Raw genomic sequence first — 25,889 nt, 5'->3', positions numbered from 1 at the left:
TGCTGTTCTCTTATGTCTTGACCAAATCTTTTATTTGTTCTTTATTTCTTTGTGGAAAAGCAACTTCATCTCTTTGGAAACAGATACTTATAAGAGGGAAAGTGTATTTCATACAGATTGTATCATGACTATCTGGGTCAGTAATTAAGTTATAAAAAAAAAAAAAAAAGGAATTCAGTACTTGAGTCGTTGATTCAATCTTCATTTGTAGAGCTGACTAAATATGTGGAAAGTGTCTGTGCCGTCTTTAAGTACAGTTAAATTGTCTTAAACAGCCACTAATTTGTTTAAAAACCAGACATCTTGGTACATTCTTGCATATTTAAGACAGTAATGTGTCCTTATCAAGTTAACTATGTTCAATTTACTCCTTTTCATAATTCATAAAGGTGGCTTAGAGCACAGATGATCAAAATTATGTGTTCAGTAAGATAAGTAGGTCTTCAGCTGGCTAATGGGTGTATTTACTAAGCGCATCTCACTTGGCTTGGGAGTTTGCAGAATTATGGACATTTGGGAAATAAGTCAGTACTCACTTAGAAAAATACATGGATGTGACAAATGCAGACATTCCCAATTTTTATTTACTTTTTTCTTCCCAAGAGTAAAATGCAACTGAAACTACTCTTAGCCTTCCTCAAGGACGTATTTATTATTCCATGCACCACATCCATGCACTCACATCCACCAAGACCTGGTGGATGTGAGTTATGCTATGCTTAGCAATAGGCCCAAGGAGCTTAGACAAATCAGACTAGGGATAAAGGAATTGATAGCAAGAAAAAACAACAACAATAACAACAACAACAAAACAGTAGTGCTATCTGCCTGTCACATTAGTATCACATTTTCCTTTCTGTTTTGTGGGGAAAAAAAAAATAAAAAATCTGTGTGTTAAATGATGTTAAAGAGACAGAATGATAATAACAAAGATAGATGGAGGGAACAGGTAGAGCACAAAACTGGGGTAAAATTAAGAGTTTGGGGTTTTGTAGGGACTAAGAGGGAGACAGAAAGGGGTCACCAAAATAATAAGACTTCCAGACAAATCATCACCACAGAACTGCACTGCTGCACGCATTCTGGCAGTTTTAGGTCAGGATTAATCTGTCCCAATTTAGATGCTCCAAGTCTAGATTTTCATTTCACAATTTATGTTTTTATTAAAAGAAAATAAACAGGTGCTTTTAAGGAATAATTAATCACATTACAGAAATTAAGAAAACACAAGTCCCAGTGCATCAGTAATATTGTAACATCATGGCCCCAATGTCAGTATAGGTATGTACATTTGTATGTCTGTATATTTGCTGTATTGCTTTTTCCTGCTGTTGACTCCTTTCCATTTGTTTCTCATTTTTACTAGTCAGAACACTAATTCCTTACTTGACTTTTCAATTTGTGGTTCAAAGTCAGTATTATGAGTAAAAAACTCCTTTTAAATGTAACCTATGCTGATCTGTTGAATTATTATTATTTTCACTGAATTGTCTGAGGCTCAGGGAAATCTCATTTGCTGGTTATGAATATTCTTAAATGTTTGGCTGAAATGTTCTGATTTTGGCCACTCTACAGAGTTTTATTTGGCTTTATGAATTACAGCTTCCAAATCATTGATGAATCAACAAGTGATGTTCAAAAAAGTTCATTAAAAATATATATCAATCAAATTTTGGGAGAAAAGGAACAGAAATGTCAGTTAATTTTGTATTTTGCTGTCACACTGCAATGTTTCATACCTCTAAGTATCTTAGGCAGTTAGAATAAGCTTAGATTTCCAGGGATAGTTTCTGGGTAAACATCTAAAAGGATGGTGAGATTCTGTTCTTCCAAAATTCAGAAATGTAATTTTTTCTCCCAGATAGCATCTGCTTTTATTTTCACAGCTATCCATTTGATGCTGTGTTCCTGAAACTGAACATTGTGTGAGACTTTTGCCTTTATGTTGCTGACTTCCTAGAAATAAGATTTACGCTCTTGACTTGACAGGCATTATTGAACTTTGCTGTGATAGGGTGAAAAAGTAATGGTAGAAAACAAATAATACACGATAGATGAAAAGGGTCTTGGCTCTATCAAGAAGGGAGAATAACCCCAAACTGCTCAGCATCAGTGGAAAAATAATGAAGTTACTGATGGAGGCAAATGGTCTGGCTTTGAGGAAAAACTCTCTGCCAGCTGTATGTTGCCAAAGAGACAGAACTGAGGTTTTGTCTGATAAAGGAGCAGGAAAGAAATGAAGGGAAACTGCATGCATACATAGTCCAGCTAAACTGTAAATGAATGAGAACACAGAGAAAAGTACGATCCATTCATCTGGAAATGCCTTTCAAGATTCCTGCGTAATAGATGCACTTGGGAGAACGTTTACCTGAACAACAGCAAGTAATCCCTAATTGAACTTCCAGAATCTTTTTCTTGACTGCACAAAGCAGTTGCACACATCCTGCCATTTCTACTTTTATCCTCTTTTGTGCTGGTGCTGATTGATAGATTGATTTTGCAGTCGCCACTAAAACATAAATCATTGCAGCACAACGCAGTGGAGCTTGGTTTATTTTGTTGTTTTCTTTTGTCTCGTCTTATTTTTGGTTTTGTGTCATTCTTTCTTTTCAGTTAAACCAACGAACTGGATTATAAGCGTGATCTATTTAGAAACAAATCCAAGTGCCCTATTTTGAATTAGGCAAGTGAGTTTGCCAATCATATGAAAATTATTTTGAATCAGAAGAAAAGCCTTGTTTTGGAATAGAAGTATCCACATGCATTGAAAGTTAACTAATAGGTTACTGCAGATCATGGAACTAAGTTGTACTTTATGTAACTTAATTTTTTGTTATTAAGACTCAAACAGGACAATATTTCTTCTTTTATGTCTAGAATACTGTTGCCCCTTAAACAGAGAATAGAAAAAAGAAAACATGTTCATGAAACCAGAACCATCCACATACCACACACTTAGTCCAGATCAATTTGCTCAGCCCACTCTCACAAAGCACAGCCTTGTTTGCATGGGTTGCATTTGGTGTCAGTTGATACATTATATTTAAATGTATTTTACAATTACTTACCAGACACCTACAAGTTTATTTTAGTAATTTGAATTTTATTACAAAAGTACTGTACCTGGATTCTGCATTGATTTTGTGCATTGCTTTCACAGCAAGACTGTGCTCGAAAATCGTTAAAGACTCAATGAATCTTACAGGTACCATAATTTGAGTAGGTTCTCATCTTTCTCCTGTAGTTGTCCTTCTGTTTATGTACTCTACAGGGGCCCCATCTGAGTGCTGTCTGCAAGAAATGATGAAATAAGTTGTTTAAAGAACACCAGGAGTTTGCATGAACAAGAGCACATTCTGAAACTGCTGTCCTTTCTGAGCTCTGTAAAAGAAAAGCTCTTCAGCTTTCAAGGCAAGACTTTCCCATTTAACAACTAACATTTCTTTATTACATTTTTTTGCTTGTGCTTGAGAACAATGGTTGTGTACATGGTGCTGAGGAATTTCACCATTTTGCTTCAGTCAGTTGTGTATGAAAAAGATTCCGAACTGCAGCTGAGAACGCTGGAATTCTGCTTCTGTGCTGCTTACTTTACATCCAGGAGTTCTGGAGGAGGACATGTTGTATGTGAAAGTAATAATGAAACTGAAGGAAGAGAAAGTCAGTAATTGTTGAAGTACAGAAACTTGTAGGTAGAACCTGTGATGGATTTGAGGCTTTTAAAATCCTTTCTTCCAGTACCCTACCATTCTTGGTGCCCTTGCAGCTATTCCCAGGGAGAGGTATTGTAGGGCATTTCTCTCTGTCACGTGAAGAGCATTCCTTCATATTCCTCCCTGTTCTTCCTATTTGCCTAAGCTTTGCTGAAGCAGTTACTGAAGGGAAAAGAGCCTGCATCATGGCTTTATTTATTTTTAAAGAAAACCTTAATAGATCTCAATTGACTTTTTTTTTTTTTTTTTTTTTTTTTTCCCTATTAATTTTTGAGCCTCTCACAAAGGGTAAGTTGTTTGCATTTTAGGCAATCTCTCTGTTCGGTTTGGCTGGTGATTTCCAATTTATTTATATGTTTTCCTCCCTCCCAGTTCAAGAAGGGATTGATCTCATCACCAAATTTGATGCGATTCTGGCAATAATTGAGGTGATTAGTACCAGCTATCAGTTTTACCCTTCAGGATAAAATGTGGCAAGTGAATAAAGCCTGATGGCATAGCTGTGCAAAATTTCATTTAACAGCTCATTGCAGGCAGGCCAAGTTGGATTGCCAAATATATCAAATCACTTTTATAGATCTAAGCTGTCTACCCCTGATTTTCTTAATCGTAAATGGTATAACAGATATTGCTATAGTTTTCCCATGCATTGTAAAAGGAAAGTGTTTTAAATAAGGAGCAGAGCAAGCTGATTTGTTTGGTTAAGTTTGCAGGTATGGATTGTATGTACTCCAGATGTTTGCACACATTCCTGGAGTCCTATAGCCCTTTATTTCTCCCACATCCAGTCTGAATACCTCCAAATGAGTCCAGTCAGTAGGCGGTTGCTGTCAGTGAGTTACTAAAAGCATTCATCTGTTTTATTTATGTAGTTTTCATTCAAGAATGAATAGTTCTGCTGCACTGTTTTCAATTCCAGATATGAGGAAATATGCCAGAACACAAGCTGCTTGCTTTGTTTACAGCTACTTGGTTGGTTCTGACTCTTAGCACATGGGACAAGAGGAGAAGGAAGTAATTGATGTAAATGCCTAGAGTGCCTATTTTTCTCTTCTTTGTGTTGATATCTAGTTTTTGTATTGTTTTGTCCAGGTTTGCTATCTATACATGGTTTGTGTGTTTATAATATTGTTATGTAGGTATTTCTACTCTTTCATCATGGTCTTCACCACACTTAGCACACAGGTCCTGGGAAGTAACAAAGGGCTATTATCCCCTTTTGAAAGATGAGGATATGATGCACAGAGAGATGAAGTGACTTGTTTGAGATCACACACGAAGCTCATGGTGCGATGGGAGTTGAAGGCAAATCCTTTGGATTGATGCCCTGAGTGAATGCAACTTAATTGTGCTTTGAGTAATTCTCAAGCTCCAAAGGCCCAGACTGCTGTCCAGCTCCTACCAATGGGGAGTAGTGATTCTATCATCAGTCCTAGTGAGGGTATGGTAGGCACATAAAACTTTTGAAAGCTTTCATATGGTATTTTTGTTTCCTGTTCTTTTGGTTCTGTTTGGGAGAGTTTGCTTTAATGTGTTTTACATGCTGGGGAGAAAAGAGATCTTAATTTTGACAGTAGTTTTATTGAAGTAGAAATTTTTGAGTACAGCAGCAGTTTTCAAGGACTCTGTGGGAGTCCTTAAAAGCAGTAACTTCTCATTTGCATCTTTCTTTTCTTGAGTGCAAACTATTCAAAATGCAATGACCTTTCTCAAACTGTCAATTTTTATTTGGTGGTTAGATTACAGCAAGTCTGAATGACCGCATTACATTTCATTGCAAAATATATATTCACAGATAAATTTATGCCAAATTACTTCCTTTAGAATGAGCTCTGATAATTGGCTATGTGTTTTGTATTTGAGAAACTGAATAAAGATTCTAGATACATCAGGCATTACCCAAAAAAAGAGATTCAATAGCTGTCATTCTGTCAACATGCGAAGTTAAACAAAGCAAATCTGTTGATTTCTGTGAGCAGAAGATAAGTGTTCCTTATTTTTACACTTGTTTTGAGTAAATGTAAAAGATAGTAATGACATTAATAATGATGATGTCATCCATGGAAAACTACGTGGACATCCTTTCAGGTTGAAAGGGTCAGTGTTGTTTGGTGTATCTTAGAGTCTTTCTGTTGCTTTTCCATTTCTATGCTTGTGTGGAGGCAGCTTGAAGTCTGCGCTGGTCTAGGAGAAGGAAGCTCCTTATAGCTGTAGCTGTTTTGATTCTTGGCATATTGGAATATAGGTAGTCTTGACAGAAGAAGGATTGAGAACCCAAATGGTTCCTTTTACCTAGAAAAGAACAAGTTTCATGTCTTTTGTCCTGAATTAGGTAAAGCTTCTCAGATTGTCTTTGAATGTCCCGTGTGTCACTTGCTAACATCTGACGTGGTTCTGGGTGCATCCGTTTGTTCAGAATCTGACAGCAGAGCCTAGTACCAGCTGTCCTGAACAAGCACTGGCAAGCCTCTGATCCTCTAGTACTTTCTTTCTACTTGCTGTAATCACAAGGAGAGTAAATTAGGCATTCCCTAATTTCCCTTTCAGCTAGGATCAATGGATAATATTCAGATACACTGAAATAAATAAAGTTACTGAGTAGGTTCTGTCCTGACACCTGTTAGGCAGTTACTAGATACGCCTACTTAGATAGTTGTCTCACTGTTCTCTGACTTGAGTTTTGTCTAATCCCAGTTCTGACTTTTGGAAGTCCCAGCTGGTTAATACATTACTTCAAGTATGACTGAGTCTGACACTGAAGTTTTCTATGGAGTATGTATAAAAAACATTATTATCACTTGTACCTCTGTGACCAAAATGTATTGCTGCTTCTAGAAGATTATGAATAATCATTAGAAATGTTACTTCATGTTGAAGATCCCCTGGTTCTACTTTTCTAAATCCAGCTTAATCCTGGAAGAAATGTCAATAGCTTGGTTGAGTACTATTTACTGAAATGAATTTTGTTGCTTAGTAGCAGCATGGTTTATCAGCTATATTAAAAAGCTGTACTTAGTGCGAGTTTAGCATAATCTTTTCAGGTGTTAGGAACATCAAATACCATCGGAATGTAAGCTAGTTGGGCAGGTTCACATAGGAGTAAGTACAATTGTCATATGATGCTTAACCAAGTCAAAATAGTCTCTAATACTTTGTAGAAGGCCCAGCATTGAAATTGTTAACCTTAATTTTATTCGTGGTGATATTGGTTATTGGTTACTCTGCTCTATCAAATGGTGTTATTGTGCTCTTTTTATCTGTTGTGGTGTCCTTGGCAATATACAAAAAACATTACTTCCAGTGTAACTTATTTATAAAGTTACTTCCCTAGGAATATTATTTGTTCTCAAATATTCCATATTTCTCTTAAGTTCTAGGCAAATATGTTGATGCCTGTGTGTAGCTCTTTCTTTATATCATGCTTCTAAGAGAAGAAGAAATAGGAAGAACTGACATGAAAGGGCATTTGATTTTCTTCGCAGTAATCAATATAGACACGCTGGATATGATGCAGTTCTTATTTAAGGGCTAACATAGGCCCTGTTCTTATAAAGAACCTCTCGTCTGCAAGGCTGATTGAATATCAACTCCTAAATGAATACCAACTCTATTCTGAGCTGTAAATGAGATGCTATGGATGCTGCCCCATTTTTCATCATCTATCCAGTCAATAGTAAGTGAAATTTTATGAGCCAGTTGTTAATCGAAAGTGGACATATTCATTTTTCCTGTTCTAAAACTTGTGCGAATGTTATGTGATTTGAATTTGCTTCAGATGTTACTGGATTTATGTTCTCCTTAGGAAAAACTGCAGGATATAAGAGAGAGTGAATCACAGGGAGGGAAAAAAAAAGTGTTTAAAATCCCATTATAAAACCTACAGATATGTTTTTTATTTGCTAAATTTAGAAATATTAGATTTTGTCTGCTCTCAGAGCAATCTATGTAATTTCAAAAAGAGCTTAAAAGCTTTACCTCTCCTCATTAAAAATTGTAGTCTGTGACCGTGTTGAAAGTTCTATTTGAGGAGTAAAAGCTGAAAATTTTGTCTTAGTGAACGATGCACTGGGCAGGTTCTCAAAGCCAATTAACATGTTTATATCCTTCTTAAAGCTGGAATAAAGGTTTGGATTTAACTTTCTCTTTTTTTCCTCTTCTCTCCACCTTTAATTTGAAGATTTTCTTATGGAGTTTATGTGTGGGATATTCTTGGGTTGCAGTACAGTATAGTTTTGAGCTATATTCTTTAATGCTTTAGTTGCTGGTAAAATAGGTACCTTTCAGTTATGAGTCTTCTGACCCATTCCTAAATCAATTGGTGGGAGACAGTGTGTAGGTGTCTCAGGGCTGAAGACGGAGAAGGTACGGAGGTGTTCACAGACACAGAAAATAGAGAAATGTTACCAGCTGTGCTGGTACTAAAAGAGAGAGAATCTGAGAGTGTTACAACCAGCTGCTTGGAGGACATCAGAAATGATGTATCTTATGAAGTAGGTGGTCTAAGTAGCTGTGAGTTGCAAGAAAGGGTGGTAATGACTGTATCTGGAGGTAGATAGCTAGAAGTTGAAGCAGTTTCAGACTTATGGAGCTCCGTAGATTTGTGTGCTATACAACAAAAGAGATTTTTGCAGTGTTAAGACTAGTAACCATCAAATAACAGCAAATAATGTGTTATCATAGATATATTTTATGAAAGGCAGAATTTATATCACTGGCAATTTTTTTCAAAGTCTTCAAAATGCAACTGGATCACAGAAAACATTGTATTGAGGGCATAACATGGAGAATTAAAAAGTCCTAAATCTGTAGCTGCTTCAGTTTACAGAGGAGTACATTCTTAATGTAATTTTTCATGAAAATCAATAGATATTTACAGTTTGAGGAGAGAATGAAAAAGCTTCAAAATAGAGTTTAAATTTGGTTTTAAGCATTTTAGACTGAAGAGAAATATATGCATTTTATTCTAACCTAGTTTTCATAATGCAGAGATAGTAATATCATACTATTTGTCCACCTTTTGCCTAATTGTTATAATCAAATTTGACAGCAGAGTAAAGGTTTTAATTAATGATTGAACAGGGAAGAAAGAGACAGTAAAGGCAATGCTGTGATGTGAGTTCAGGCAGCCCCTCAATGTGCTGGGGAGTGCTGGTGCTGCAGGGTGGGCAGAGAGACATGGTGGAAAAGAAGCTGAGGATACTGAGAGGTGTTGGAGGACATTGGGCATTGAGATGTGAACCTGGTGGAGGCTGTACAGAAGAAGGTGGATTCATAGGTGTAAAATAGGGTATAATGCTTGGCTAAGGAATTGTGGGGATTTTGGGCATAAATCTGCAGAACTGGGATTTAACAAGTGAAGTGGACGCAAGTTGTTATATTAACACTAAGATACAATAACGCTATATTTGAATATAAGGACATTAAACTAGATTTTAAATGTTAATCTAAAGCTGACTGATTTTTTTGTTCAAGAGAGTAAAAACCAAACCAACACGAAAGTGTCAAAAATTGAAACCCAATGTAGTAAAATCTTCCAGAAAAAGAAAATAATTTTATATCAGTCATGCAGTGAGTTATGACTAGTAATGCAGCAGTGACATCAGACCAAGCCTCCTCTTTCTTCATTCATAATTTTTGCCTGACAGCGTTCCTTTAAAGAGTGGCTTTTCTGAGAGTCTGCAGAAAGCCTGCTGTGAGGAGAGAGTGAGAACGGAGGAAAAGTTAGGGCCGATGTATCCTTCTGTGTCACAGAAAGACAGATTTATGATTTGAGGTCTGTCTTTATCAGGTTGATCTGTTTTGTAGATTGAGTATTAAAATGACTAGCTCTGGACAAATCCTTGCCCTGCTGAGAACATTAAAATGTCATAGAGTTTAATACAGAGTAATGGAAGAGGACTCTACTTGAGAAGGAGATAAAGTGAAATTCCTAAAACGGATTTTAAGACTGCTGTGAACCCTTTTTGTCTGTGTTGAATAAGTGTGTTCCACTTTAATGAGATTATTCAGAGGCTCCCATCGGGTTTTATGCACAATTTTCTGCTGGTTTTCCAACAAAGACTTTCTGTTTTTCAATAGAATTTCCCTTCTATTCACTTCACATAATGTCTTTATAGTTGATCAGATGTAGTGAAGTTAACTGACAGGCAAATTATCATAAATAATTATTTTTCTGATTTATATATTTCAATTGCACGGATGTTTATTTTGTTGTTTGGTTGCCTTCTCAAATCTCTCCTTTCCCTTCTCCATCCCAGTCTGGCTGCAGTTTTATGCTTTTGGGGTATTATTTCCTTGCTGTGTCCTATCATTCTCTTTGAGGAAAGAAGAATGCAGACCTATTCAGAATTAAGACAAATAGGAGAAGGGTAGGGCAACCTACAGCCTAGTGCTGCTATCATTTGCTCACCCCATAACATTCATTTCAACCAAATCCACTCTGTTGTTATGAAAGAAAAATAAGGCATGTATTAATTTTTTTTCCTTCAGCCATTGTTTCTCCTTAGAGAAAAGAGGTTATTGTAATTCCAGATTAGTGGAAATGTGTAAGGCTTTTACTCATCTTCTGCATAAAACTGATAACCCATGCAATTGGGACTGCTTATTTATTTCTTATTAATTCATTTCAGTCCTTATAATTCAACTGAGCATTCAGCATTTGTAAAGTGATTCTGGAAAATTATTTTGCATAAGTAATAGTAAACACTGGCATTGCTTCCTGGCAGGTAATGAAAATGATTCATATAATTCCCAGTGGCCTAATGAGCAGAAACAGGGACTAGAGCCATGAATAGCTCATTGGCTGAAGTTTGGCAGTAGAAAAAGCCATGTTGATCAGCTGTGCCTTCACTAGCAGGCATCTTTCAAATCAGTTGGAAGTACTTATTGTGAGGTTTATGGAGGGGCACAGAGGGAAGATTTGGCAGACAAATTTGAAGCAAGGGAAGATGGAAGAAGAAGAAAACACCATACCTGAAAAACAAAATTAGCTGTAAACACTGTTTCTTTCTCCTACTTATTTGTCAGGATTTGTAATGATGCCAGGAAGTTTTATATTCAGTGGAGCGCTCCAGCAGGCTTCCAGGGTTCGCCTAAGATTTTACAGCCTATGCAAATTCAGTTCTGTGAGCTCTGCCAAGTTTTTGGTGTTTAAATGGGACTCCATTACTTCAAACAATTTCATTGTCAGCCATTACACAGGAAATTCTTCCTCTTGTTTGTTTTAAAGTAAATCCAGTTTCAACTTAATTGTGATTTGGATTCCTATCTTCAAAAATGAGCCAGGGAGCCAATTTATAAAAACATAAATAAAAGTGGTAATCAGATGATAGTAAAATACATCAAACAAAATCTCATCAAGTAATGAACTGACACAATTTCCTCATTTCTCTTCTTTTTGTTTTACAACAACTAGATTGTCAGATGACTCAATTGCTTTGATTTGAAATTAGATGCGTGTCTTAGAGTCACTTTTTTGTGTCACTGCCTTTTGTCAGTGTGAATTAGGGAAACGTTCAAAAAGTTGTATCATTTAGGACAGTTCATAGTGGTTATTATACAGTGGAGATATTTTGTTTTCTTCACATTTGATATTAGTGTTTAAAAATTTGTTGTGCTGTGATTCAAATATCACTGCAGAGAATACTTGTCTTCCCAGTGACTGCAGGAAACAGTATCAGCTTTTAAGAAGGCTTTGACTCATTCTGCTAACTTCAGACCCCATCTAAGGCTCCTTCAACTCTTCTGTATATCTTCTTTGTTTAGTCTAAAGAATGCTTCTACCCCAGATCTGAAAGAAAATAATGAATAAGTTTAAGCACTTGATTGTATGCATTCTTGTAGATGGTCTCCATCAAGCTGAAAGACCCTTCCACTTGAAGGTTTACTACCGTGGGCCAGGTTAGTGGGAGAGGGCTGTGGATGCGGAACCCATTTCCAGCAACCTAAAGAATATTCAATTCCTTATAATTCAACTACTAATATAATAACAAGGAAGAATAATTTGTGTTAATTCTTCCATGATTTTAAAGGGGAGATGTCTGGGTAGTTTCAAGCACTTAAGTGTTAATAAGTCTAGTAAGTGTTAATGAAATAAAAAGTAGAAACAAATAAACTGAGCCTCGTATTGTTAAGATAAAAATAGTGAGTACAGTGGAGAATGGGAATGAACAGTAAATAAAGAGTAAGAAGAAATGAAAGTCTATTATATAGAATTTATTCTTCTACGTTGCTCTGCAACCCAGGTGGTTGTTTCATGCAATTCTGTAATTCTTTTTACCAGTAGTAATGAACAACTATGCTATAAAACATATAGCTGTGCACATAACAACTATGTAAGCTACAGGAAAACCCATTAGTAATTATTATGAACATTAAAAAAAATAGCTACACTTTTGTTATCTGCATATGGTAGTCATCTTGGTTCAGTGAGCTCATTAGAAAAACAGAATAGTTTTGTTTGATCAGGATGTAAATGGTACTCTTCAGGGAGTTCAGCAAGTGTTCCCTAACCCCAAAGCAAATGTGTGAAGACCAAGTTCTTCTCGTGGGGCTGGAAAAATAAAAAATAATAATAAATAAACACACCATTCTACATAGTATGGTAGCACCCTTCAGATTGTCACTTTTTAATATCACAGTGTGTAGAAATGGCTACCAAATAAAAATACAAGGTAATAGCAATTTTTTTTCATAGGTTGTTTTCCTTAAACTGTGTTATGGGAAAGAAAAAATATAAGGTGTTTTATTGCATAGTTTTATTAGATACTTGATATTAGTGGAGTTCCTTCTGCCTTATACATCAGAGCCTTTAACATCTATATCTGATCATTTTGTTTGTCCGAAATCAAGTTCTTTGCAGCTTTCTTGGATCCCTAAAGATCCTATCTTTCAAGTATATATTTTTTCCCTCTGACTTTTTGTGAAAGCTGCCTATCAATGTATAACCAATTTAAACTAAAAAAGTTTATGTGGAAGTTTGCTCTGTAAGTGACCATAAATGGCATTGTTCTTGAGATTAAGAAAAAGGAATTATAAAACCTAAGAAATGTAGAGAAGAATTTTAAGTAAACTCAACACAAAGTCCTTAAGGAAATGCAACTGAGAATGTGAATGTGAATCATTCTGTTGTGGGTGAGGAATAGGAAGTGTTATGCCAAATCAAATTAACAACTTAGTTTTCACTGTCTCTAAATTAAAGGATACATGACTTGGTACTGAAGATCAAAAACAGATGCGTAGCTCAGACAGAAGCAGGTCTTAAGCCTAAAATTTAGATTGTTTATCAGAAGATGTGAAATGGTTTATAGTTCCTATGATAGCAAGGGAAGACCAAAAAAGGGTTAACCTGCTACCAGGTAGAGCAGGAGAATTTTGAGGAATTACAGGACCAATTTACATGGGTAAATTGTTCATTTGTGGTCAAGTGGTAACAGTAGCAAATACTGGTCAAGATATCACCTTCAAACCATGAAAAAGCACTAATGTGACCATTGTTTACAAGTTGATTGGGCCAGGTGAACTTGACCTGAGGAATTTTAAAGTACTAGCTAATAAACTTGGAGAGCCATAAGCAGATGCTGAGGGAGTGAAAAAGCACAAATATGTTGCCTGTCTTGTTAAGGACAGGGCTGGTTAATTAAATCTTGTTCTTAGAGAAATACAGAAACAAATAATGGGACCAAACATTTGTGACCACAAAGGGATTATGACATCAAAACAAGTTTGGTAAATCACAAAGATTAAACCAGTATGGGGTCATGAAAAGTTGCTTAGAAAACTATAATTTATCACTGCTAAAAAAGGAAGCAGAGATTAATTTCTACAGTAGCTATTCTGCATTTCAACATCATTCTTTAATTTTACAATTAAATTTACAGTTGTCCACAAAGATATGGACAAAATAGAGAGAGATGGGTTACATTTACTAAATATATGAAGACACTAAGAAGGGAGAGTGTCCAGTTTGTTATGCTGATGCAGGGAAAATGGACTGTGAGTTGCTTAGGTCCCTCTTGATTCTTGATTACACTTCTAGGAGGTAAGCTCTCAGTGCAATTTTAGGTGTCCTGTGGTGAGTTTTGTGTTGAATAGCCTCTGCAAAAATGAAGTAAAACCTAGGAATGAACTATAGTTGCTAAATATAAAGCACCATATTGTCTGTCTTTTATGAGACAAAACAGTTCATGTGGGCAAGAAAGGTGTGTTCTGTCCTGTAGTAGAATATGAAGAACTGGATTACTTTTATTGATTGCTAAGACTGCAAAAATATATAGCTAGCTGCTAGCTAGAGATCACAATGAAGTCAGTGACATTATTTTATACTTAGGCTTGTGAGATTACTCATTGCATCTTTAAAATAACAGCTACCTTGAGTGTCATTCAGTTAGTTGAATGTATTTAATTGTAACAGAGTAGAAATACCCATAATGATGAATAACAAGGGATTAACCACTGCTGTAAATACAGTTCAAATATTTCATACAGGAAATATTTTTCTTTCTTCCTGCTAATTCTAAATTCTTTCTCGGGAGTACTTTGCAGAGAATAAGGATTATATGCAAAAACAAAGTTCTAGAATGCTTCTGCAAAATATAGGCGGCAAAAACCCTCAGATTCCCACAATATAAGCACAACTTTTGCAGACAAATTACTCAAAATTAAACTTTGCTATTTCTTCCTTTCTTTCTTTTAAGGAAAACATTATCATGTAGATCAAAATTCAGTTCCAGTGTTTATTTATATTTCCATCCTCAGAGTTCAGTGGAATTAACTATCCTCGTCTTTATTCCCTTTCACAAAATATTGCTTTTTTAATAAATATTGTTTTATTTATTAAATCTCTCAGCTAATATAAGAAAATAACACTAAGAGAGACAGCTGAAGAATTGCAAGCACAGAATAATTAGGAGATCAATAAACAGTTCAGTAATTTCCAGATGACTTTGAAGTGACCTTCCATAATAAAAAAGAAAAAAGCCTAAATCTGTGTAGGACATACAAATTCAAAATTATTGTTACTGTGCCAAAAGAATTAGAGGAGGTTGGTAATGTTGATTTAGCTGTCTTGATTGCACTGAGCTCTGCAAGTCATGGAATAAAAGAGCAGTTGTGAGAACAAAAGAAGCATACACAGTGAAGAAGTATTCTTAAAAAAATATGCATGAAAGAAACAGCCAAAGCGAAATAATAAAATGAAGTAAAGAAGTAAGGATGGAATGTGATAAACTAGCACTATAGAAATATGCAAACAAAACCCCCTCCATAATTTCAGTAAAACATAATTCCATTCTGACACAGAATTTTAGTGGCCTATATCACAGGGAATGAGGCTAAAGGCCAGCACTTTGCATGACAGAAAATGACACCTCCAACCCCTTCGGTACAAACTTCTATTATGAAAGTGTGTGCTTTCTTCTTTTATTTTATTTTGAGGTCATTTGAGTGCAGAAGAAAATTCTTGCACTTGTATATAATTTTCCTGAAACACTCATTGTTTTCCCAAGGCTAACATCAGTATAGTTTGGTTTTCTTTAAAATTTAACTTTTCAAGTGTCTCTGTCATTAAGCAGAAAGGGCTTTCGCTGCTCTCATGATATTAACATGTAGTGTCCAAAATCTCCTAATTCATGAGGCAAAAAATTCTGTGGGAGAAGGTGGTACTGGAGTGATGTGAGATAAATTAAGATGCAAGTCTGTGCAGCAAAATTCAGGTCTGCTGTTGTTGTTTACTGCTATTTGGATATGTAACAACATTCAGATAGACTGCTCACAGAGGTGCTGTGCTTCCCTTTGCCCTAGAGAAACCTATTCTACTAGTGAATTGTTCTTCTATGTTTTGGTAATTGAACAGTTGAGTAATAGAGGCAAAAACTTTTTTTTTTTTAATAAGCCAACTTCTGTAAAGCCATTGCAATAGGCTGTATCTATTCTTGGGATAGCCACTTGCCTGTGCCGTCAGCAGTTTGTGCAGATGTGCTTAGTGTGCATTTGCCTTACGTGGAAGAAGGTAGTGTGCCAGACAGTGACAGACTGCTAACATATCACATTTTCTGGGGGAGGGAACAAGAGAAAAGAATAAAAAAAAAAAAAAGAAAAAAGGGGGAGAGTGACACTTTAGTATTGGAATGTCACCAGGTATGTCAAATCAACTTTGATTTGACCTTCTGGGTAGAGATAGCCTTCGGGAGTCAGCTTGCTTGCTACTCTTCACAACACACGGCCAGGAGTAGGCAGCACCTGGCTACACAAGCTATATTAAAATATATCTTGAAGTACTTGGGGTAACTATGAAGTACTTAGGAAGAGAATATAAGCATACAGCAAGTTATTGAATTATGGGTTTAATTCAAATTGTTTTCTAGTGATAAGCTTTGAAAAACCTTCCCAATAAAAAGAGCAATGGAATAGGAAAATGTCAGCCTCGGGGAAAAAAAATAAATTAGTAAAGTTTTGGTTCTTGTGTTAGGCAAATAATACCAGGTGACCACTACTCTGTTTCTAGCTTTGCATTCTGGTGTAAAACAGCATGTTTCTTTTTCATTTCAGATGACATTTTATGTTAAGCCTATGACAGCTTAATTTCAGTTAACCACTGCTAACAGTGCAAACATACAAAGGAAGCAGGCAGTCGTGCAGTCATTGACTGTATATGTAAATGAAGTAATCCATTGTCTTGGGTCATTGTGGAGGATGCTGATTATCAAAAATGCTCTTCCCCCATCATTCTGAAAACCTTTCTGTGTGGCTGACACTTATAAAAGATATCTATAGTTATACAGAACTACCTGAAACCTAATGAATTGAAATGTTAGAAGTCTGAAATATTAAGTCAAAATTTTGTTGTTGATTCAGTGTTCCATGTTAACTGCTTCTACTCTGAGATTTAAAATTACTTTCATTTTCTCAATTTTCAGACACATTAGTGTTGTCTAAACATGTTGTAGTTCTCTACCTGTTGTTTTCAGAGGCTGTGAAGATATTCTGTATGATGCTGAGCCTTAGTTAAACAGAAAACTGTAGATATTTAGGTTTGTAATATACTCTTACTGAAAACCCTACTGCACAACAGAAATGATCTACTTATTCATATTTTAAATCACTGTATATCGTTTTAGTGCTTTATCCAGCATTCATCTTACAGAAATGCCAGTAGCAGACTATGCTGCTTATGGAGCAGAGGTAAGCATTTTCTTCCTGCAATCCTGTCAGTGTTAGATCCTTTGTAATTCCTCAGAGAGCCATTGACCACAGATGACTGCCAAGACTGGTAATGATTTACTGTGTGTTTTGTTCTTTTTGCTTTGTTTTTCAACCACCCAAAATACAAGCTGATAACTTTCACAAATATGTAGACGTGGAATTCTTCAGTGGAATGATACTACATGCTGAATTGGTTTTGCTGGTTGAAATTTTATTCACTATTCTATAAAGCTTCTAAATTTGTTGTCAGATGAAGAAATGGTAATATACAGTTCTCTGTACGTTAATGAAGGATTGTGACTTTCTGCTGGGAAACATTACTTTACAGAAAAGGAAAGGAAAAGTGCATGTACATAATTAGGAAGAAGGAGGGCAGAGTGAAAGGGAAGATAAAGAAGATGATAAATAAAAGGATATGAATAACTTCCACTTCACCGGCAGTTCTTTTCTTGTTGGGATGATTGAAGTATAACAACATCTATTTCATGAGACCGCTTTCAGAAAAAGTAGGGAAAGCAACAGCAGAGTCACTTAAAGAAAGCACTTTTTTTTTTTCCTGCAAAATAAAATATCCTTAAGAAAATGCAACAAAATAAAAAATCAAACTTGCTTCGAAAAGAAACCCAACTGTTAATCGTGCTTGACATCCTCTGCTGAAAATTAGTCCATTGGAATCAGTTATTAAAATCTGTATAAAGGCTTTCATTAGCTCTGGATTGTGCCTTACAAATGGTTCTCTTAAAAGTATAGGCTACTCAGCAAATACTTGGCATCTTAAAAATAATAGATGAGTCATTAAAAACATGCAATAATATTGTAATTATAATAATACGATTGCTGTCATACAGATCCTTTTACCCTTTACTGGACACTCTTATGAAGATCACATTTGTGTGACATAATCAAAGTCAATTTGAGTATTTCCTTTAATTTCAAGAACCTTTGGAACTGGCTTATTGACAAGTACATTAGCTGTCAGATGTTTTTTTGAGACTGTATGTATCAATTTGATTAATTAGCAGCAATCTAAAATGTTTTCATCAATGATTTCTTTAAATTCAGGCTCTCATAAAGAGCTCTGTAATATCTCATTGTTGTGGTTCCTTCTACAGCTTTTTAAAATTCCTTTTAATTCTCATTTTGTAGTAAATTTAACCTCCCTACCAACATAATGGATTAAATAACAGGGATTGTAATGAAATTCTAATAATGCTTTCAGCATGGAAAGCTAAAGGAGGAAAAAAAGGAATAATTCCTATCAAAGAAAATTCTGGATTCATCTTTCTCAAATTTTGCTTCTTTCTGAATAATGTAAGAGTTCTTTCAATCTTAGAACTTCTCCAGTTACATTGTGCCATGTAAATGAAGACTCTTTTATTGTTTCTGTTTTATAGTGAGGTAGCATGCAGTGGCAATCCATACATCAGTGTCTTCCTATGCAAAACTTTCCAAAGACGCAGTCTGTATCCACAGCAGAACCTGTTCTTTCTTCTTGAAGAGCATCTAATATGTAGATCGACAGTGGTGTTGTCCCAATGGCAGGGATGAGGAGCAAGCATTCTTTGTCTTTACATTATACTGATGTTAGTGTACATTGACATCAGCATTCTTTGTGGGAGTATTATTTAAAATGGGCTAGAGATCTGCAGATCTAAGTACTTCTGCGTTTTCAATGTTATATTTCAATTCTATCTGATATTTTATTTCAATTCCCCTTTGAAGTATGATCTCAAAGTTATTCAACAAGCAAAGCTGTATTAGAAATCATTTGTTGCGGTGAGTTTGCCTCTTAACATATTGCTTCCTAATTGAAGCAATGAATTCTGTAGCTTTCATCACTGGCCAACTTCAGCCTGCTAAGAAGCATGAAATTTGGTCTTCCTCAATGAGTTTTCCTTTAAAGAAGAAATATAAAAAATGATTACAATGAGTACTGTATTTGTTTTCATTTAAAAAATAAGGACAATTAATTGGATTTTTATTAACTGCTTTCTGAAATCTCTCAGGCCGATCATATTTTCCCTTTACTTACATGCCATACTTACCTATATACTAGGTTGCTTGCTTACAATGCCAATGTACATTTCCATCATCATACTATAAGGGATGTTTGTATCTTCAGGAAGGCAGGCTGAGTTTTAACCATGGATTTGCATTAATTTTTAATTTTTTGTTAACAGCTATTCATACCTTATATCACCTCAGAGGAATGAACATGCCTTTATAACTACCTTCCATATGAATGTGAAACTCAAATATTGTTACTTTTGATAAGGTTTATAAAACAGCTTGAATTCTCCTTGTACTCTGTGCCTCATCCTCTCATCTTTTCATTGTTCGTTTAGCTGAAGGATAGATATCTGTAAAAGGATATATTTAAGTTTGGTAAGTGCTGCAGGCCTTTTTTTGCTGATTCTGAGCAACTTTAAAAGTACCATTCATCCATTCTTCTTCTTCTCAATGAACACAGACTACATCATACCCTCACGAGCCTTCAGTATTCTCCTCCCTTCATAGTATCACAGGCGATAAATAGCTAGGCCCTGCAGGGTATTTATGGGAAGAAAAAAAGTCTCACAGTGGGACGTCAGTGTCAGTTTTTCATGCAGTTTTCAGAATGTCATTTTCTTGGCATAAATGTTACTGTAATTAAGTATTCTCCATGCAGCAAAATTGATTCTCCATTCTGCAGTTTATAAACTCAAGCGTTTCTTTGTGAATCCACAGCTCATCTGCAAAGCCCTGCACTGATTTCACTCAGCATGCTCCATTTTCATGTTACTATTAGGAGCTTCTTGTTTAAGAGAAGGAAGACTATTGAAAGATAATGAAACACTATGTAAGTTGTTGTTGTATTAAGTCTATTCTAATTATGTTGTTGGCATCCAAATGACTCACACTGAATCTAAAAGTAATGTTGACAGTAATAATTCTCTCAAAGGTTAAAAAAATTTATCCACTAATAAAGCATAGGAATGATTTGGCCATATAACTATCTGAAAGTAAATGAAAATGTAATTTAGCTTTCATGATTTTTAGTCATTCCAAATAAAGAGATGAAGATGTATCCACATTTTTACTCATACTCCCTTGCTTTTTTGCACCCCTTCCATGGCACGTATACCAAGTCCCACAAAATGTTGTGTAGGTCTTTTATCTCTTGGATACACTTATATGAGTAGATTAAATGGATACCTGATCTGTATTTGTGATATTTTCAGTAAAAATAATGAATCAGTCTTAGCTTGCACTCATTTCCATTTTTTTTTGCATTATGTCACTCGTGCGTTTTGAAACAACTTCGTATCACTACAGTTATTGGTATGATGTGTTACACAATTCTCCTGAGATAAATGGCAGTGGGCCAGGCCTATTCTTAAAAGTTTCTTGAACTACTTCATGACAAGTGAAGTAAAGTCTTACTGTAGAAATGGGTGACAAAGAGATAATGATTGTTTATTACTTGTAATAGCTTGACTCATTTTACATCTTTTTAAGGGACTCGGAGAAGAAAAGGGGAGAGTGAATTTGTGAATGCATGTATTCCCATACAGTTTGAAGATAATTGTGTTTTCAGTGTATTTTAGTAGTATAAGCCAAAAACACATATCTAGATTGAGCAGTTATTTGAATTTTCAGATTTTGATTTGCAAGTGCAAGGCAGAATGTTTGCTTGTATAATTGGTGCACTAATATTAGTTGTTTGAAGTAATTTAAATCCATTTCTTCTCTCCTCTTCTTCCTGCCCTGAGAAAAATAAAGTAGTTTAAATATTTCAAATGTGAAAAAGAAAAAGGAAAAAACAAGTAGAAGTGTAAGGGGCTTTGTTGCTGTTTTTGCCTATTATTTGTTCATCTTATTATGGTTTTCTAGCTCACACTTGTCTAGGTACCTGAGTCCTAAATATCTTATTAATTCAAACTGCGAGAAGAGAGGAGCCATTAATGTGCTAACTTCTTCTTCACCTGAGTCAGATGTAAAGACTGTAGTTACAAGCTGGATGCAGATTTTGTAATCTGTTTCAGTATGTGAACTGAACATTGTTCTTCATCCTGATCAATTTTCTTATTTTTCATGCCAGGAAAAAATCACATTTTTCTACTTGAGAATTTTACAGTATGTGTGTACCTAATATTGATTAGCAGTATCTTTCTGATAATGAATTTTTGCTGTTCTTTTTACTCTAAATGTACCGTGGCAGTTTAGTAAATGTATTCCTGTCTGTCATCTATCCATACCAGACACCTTTGATTTAAGAGTAAATGTCTACATAGGTCAATGGAGAGAAATCGTAAGAAAAATATCCACGAGCTTCTTAATTGCTGAAGCCTCTTGTGAGTGGGAATCCCCAAGGGGTGTAAATCTTTTTCATTATTTGGAGCTGTGTTTGTCATCTGCTATAAGGAAAAAAAAAAAAAAAAGGGACCAATTTTCTTGCCCATTTATTAGATCCAACATGAGCAGTGTTTCAGGTTCTCTTTGCTGGTACATGTGGAATTAGATGAGAACTTGGAATAATTATCATTTTTCTGCTTACAAAAATTAAGAGTGGCAGGATTTAAGGAAATGAAGGAAGAGAAAGTGTGCTTGTTACCTAATGAGACCCAAATGCAGAATAGTAAACAGAGAGGACAATAGGAGAAAATTCTACCCTCAGAGGGTAAGTTTGCAGTAAATGCAAACCATCCACCATTGTTTGGTCTTTGCGTACTTGCCAATCAGCCTGTGAAGCTGGCTGCCAGTAAGGAATGATTATAGCCTTAGTTTCATGATTGCTCCTCTTTGCCCAGAGTGTGTTCATTAGAAGGAACATTACTATTCAATTATTTCTTTTAGCACTGTAGGATGCTGCTTGATTTATTTTTTTAACAGTTAGGGAGGTAGGAAGAAATCTTAGATTTCATTCTAAGGAGGTCTCTCATAGTTGTTGTTCTTAATTAAATAGTTCAAAATGCCTTAAAGTCAAGAAGATCCTTTTCTCTAATCTCCCCAACTTTTTTAACAAACTGTTAAAACCAATCTTTCTTCTAGACTCATGAAGCAGTGTGGGTGGGAAAACCAATTACATCAATATTTTATTTTTAAAAATAGCATATATTTTTCCCCCTATCGAGACCTGTTACATTTCCAGCAGTATTCAGTACAATACGGTACTGTTAAATATACCATTGGCATACAATCAACTACCATTTATTTCTCTGCTGAGTGATTTGTTACAGAAGATAGAAACCATTCAATACCATTGACAAACAACAGACAGTCCATAGCTCTGAATTACTGTTAGACTATTTTTGTAATGAATAGAGACCTAATTTCAGTTCTGTTTCCTTGTTGGTGCCAGACAAAATTGTTTACAGCAGAAAAAGCAAGGTTTTATTTATTAAGCTTTGCAGTTTTGTCTAATTACTACAGACTTGTCAGACAATAGTCAATGACCTTCAACATGGAAGGTGAAGCAACTTCTTTCACCTGATTCCTCTTAGCCAAATTATCTTTCAGGAGAACACTTGATTGTATAACCGATTACTGAGAAATATTACAAACTAGTAGTGTTTTAGAGGTCTTTAGGGTGCAGCTGCATGTTAGATACAGAATTTTCCCTTTCTAACACAATATTCTGGCAAAAAATTAAAGACAGTGTAGAGTTTTTAGTGATTCCTGTGTTAGGAGACTCAAGGGTCCACTCTGAAGTGTTGATATTGTGCAAAAAAAAATTAGTCTTGCTGAGATCAGACCAAGTGTTGTGTAATTTATTTCACCCACTCTCTGTAAAATAAAAGATATGAAGCATATTCTGCAGATAGATTGCCTGGGTATACCAGTGCACATCTGGCACACAAATCTTGGGTGCTTTTTTATTTGCTAGCTTACGACAGTTTTTGCCTAAAGCATGTAAACGGAAAAGCAAACAGGAAATAATACAGTTGGAAAACACATGTATGTACTATATGTAGTAAACTCTCATACTGATAAACATGTACGTAATAGTATGAGTGACTGCTCTGCAGTTCTTGTTTCTAACTCTAGATTCAAATACATTTCATAGCAACTCTTGGTTACTGGAGTAGCCTCCATCCCAATTTGTGTGGATACTCCCAGCAAGGGGTAGACATTCTTGCAGAACTGACTTTATCTATAAGTGGCAATAATATGCCTCTGCAACGTCTTTGTGGTAAGTGAGGTAATGATGCTATCATTATCATTGCCAGTTATGAGTTTCTAATGAGTTCATTATTCTTGGAAAAAAACTAATGCCTAGATTTCTCATTAGATTATGAGAAGGAACATCCAGATATCGTTAACAAAAAACAACTCTGAAGCTATCAAGCTACAGTTACCTGATTAAAAGACTGAAAGAGAATAACATATAACTTCGGAGTTATATAGTTATCTAGGTTGAATAACATCCGCAAGATCTTTAAGTCCAACTGTTAATCTGAGTTCCGTTGTTAAACAGTGTCCCTTAGTACTGCAGGGAAAGGTTTTTTAAGCAAAGAAGTATGCCAGGTGTTAGAAAGAAGAAATATATATGTATTTTCAGTTGAAAATAGCTTATTAAATCATAGCTGCTGAAGTCAGTAAGTTCTACAGATGATGATAAAATGTCCAGTGATAACTTTCATGCTTTTAGAACACAGGATGTGCAACAGTTCTTAATGTTGAGCAGGGACGTGAATGTGCTCTGAGGTACTGTAGCAAGAAAAAAGAGCAGGAAAATGTAGTTAAAATTTGTAGAACGAATAGATGTCTTCAACAATACTGGATTAGCACGAGTGTTACCACAAAAAGGTGTTTTTTTTTTTTTTTTTTTTTTTAAATAAGCTTTAACAGTAATGCCTAGAGGAATCTTTGATTAAATAAACAGCTTATTGAACTTGTGATCATGGTAGTATTGGATAATGATTGTAGTTCATTATAAATAACTTTTATTCTCTGGAAACATCAGTGTTATTTCCAATTTCTCTTACTTTAAAAAGTCATGGTATGTAATAAACAACCGAATTTAAACATGCTATTAGAACATGATCTGCTGACTTTTAACACCTCCTTTTTCAGGCTTTTGAATGAATTACATTGATTATTGTATGAAAAATATTGAGAAGATTTGATCCAAATGGAATAACTGAGATCCACCAATTTTTCCCCAGTATTTACTTCCTGAAAAAGAAATGAGTTGAAGTTTGGGGCTTGATGCTTTCTATTTATTTATTTATTTATTTTTGTCCTGTTAGTGCATGCTTCTTTAAGATATTGCATATTCTCAGCTATCATTTAAAGTCATGAGGCGAGTGAAGCTAGCACTCTTGATGACAGACTGTTACCTAGTAAGAAATCCTGTAGCTGTGATTCTTACAGTGAAATTTTCTGGCTTTGGTGGCTGGTTATCCTTCATAACAAGAGGCACCTGTGTAAAAACTGAAATACAATAAAGAGCTAAAGTAATCTTCATGGAACCTCTAGCTCCCAGCTTTACCCTGGGCCTCCATACACACACCTTCAAGAGCCAAAAATCACTGACTATCAGCCAGAGCTTTATCACTCTTAAGGTAGAGAAACACAGTGCTGACCTACTTGCCTCAGGATAATTTATGTCTATTGGGTCTATAATTACTTTTTAGCACCTTTATATCTCCTGGATTGTCCCTATTGCACTTGCTTGTTCTCGACAGTAGAAAGAGTTGGTGTAAATTAGAGTGAGACTCTAAGAAACTGTGATAGGAATTAAGAGAGGTAACTGTGGTTTGGAAATCAAGAAGTAGATTTATTGTCTGGGTTGTGTGAAGAAGACAGGGAAGTTTAATGTGATTACAGCTGTGTTTCTGGACTGTGCATTGCCTGCAAGCAGTACAAGAAGACTTTGATACGGCTCCTGGACTGTGAGAGTGTGGTCCTGGGCTTAGCTGTTAGTAATGGGAGGCTGAAATCTGGGTCTGTTTTGGGACCAAAATGTTTTCATCTAGTGCCTCTATGTATTTTTTTTTTTAGCAAGTGAAAAGCTTAATAAAATTCTAAAGATCCTTTGCTGTGTGCTCCTTTCACAACATATTTTAGCGCAAAAAATCAGGAACTCCTCATCGTAGTTAGGAAAAGTTGAGGTAGCAGCACTAAAGTAACCCACTCACGTGGGTTCTTCAAATAGACCATGAGTCTTATAAAACAGCCAATGGGAGCCTTAAAAAATATGAGTCTTTAGTCTGATTATGGAGAATAACTATGAGTTTATGTGCTGTATTATGCGCTAGAATATTTACTAATTGATATGGAGGGAAGCATAGACTGAAGAGAGCAATTGGCCATTGGCACTGGACCGGGATAGAGAAGAGATGAATGCTACTGGATTGCTTAATGGAAAATTTGACAGCCTCACTGCAAGGGAATGCCTGAAAAACCTGCTGATTAGATATTTTGAGCTATACAACAGCATTTCATACATTATCAATTTTTTTTTTTCATTCATGACAGAAATCTTGACTTTTAAATGAAAAAAAGAAATAAAACCAAACTTTACTTAACAGCTTCTGCTGGTTCTCTTCTCAGGGTCAAGTTCAAAGTAGAACCTTCTGCTGTTCCTCTTTTCATTTAATAATGCCTTGGAATAAGTAACTGGGAAAACATTAATGAAAATATACTGTGTGCATCGAATCCATTTTATCTGGATGGGATTTTGTAATCAGCTCCATTTAGTACCTACCTACTGTTTCTCATTCACTCCTGCTGTCTCTCTAGAAAGAATGTTCTTTGTACTCATGCTTTGTCTAAAAGACTTACCATACCTCTTTCTGCCTCATTCACTTGCTTCATTTGTTTGCCATCACTTTTCAGCTGTAGCAGTTTTTTTCTCTCCTTGTTCTCTACCTCTAAATTCTTTCTGTATCATTATTTAAACTGCATGGATATATAGACAACTAGTGAGCTTCAGTTTTTATTAAGATTTTATTTGAAATAGAGTTTTTTTCAGAAGACTGTGAAAAC

Source organism: Lagopus leucura, unplaced genomic scaffold, assembly GCF_019238085.1.
Source record: "Lagopus leucura isolate 7727_CA_CO unplaced genomic scaffold, USGS_WTPT01 Super-Scaffold_100021, whole genome shotgun sequence".
NCBI lineage: Eukaryota > Metazoa > Chordata > Aves > Galliformes > Phasianidae > Lagopus > Lagopus leucura.
This window is presented reverse-complemented; position numbering follows the sequence as displayed.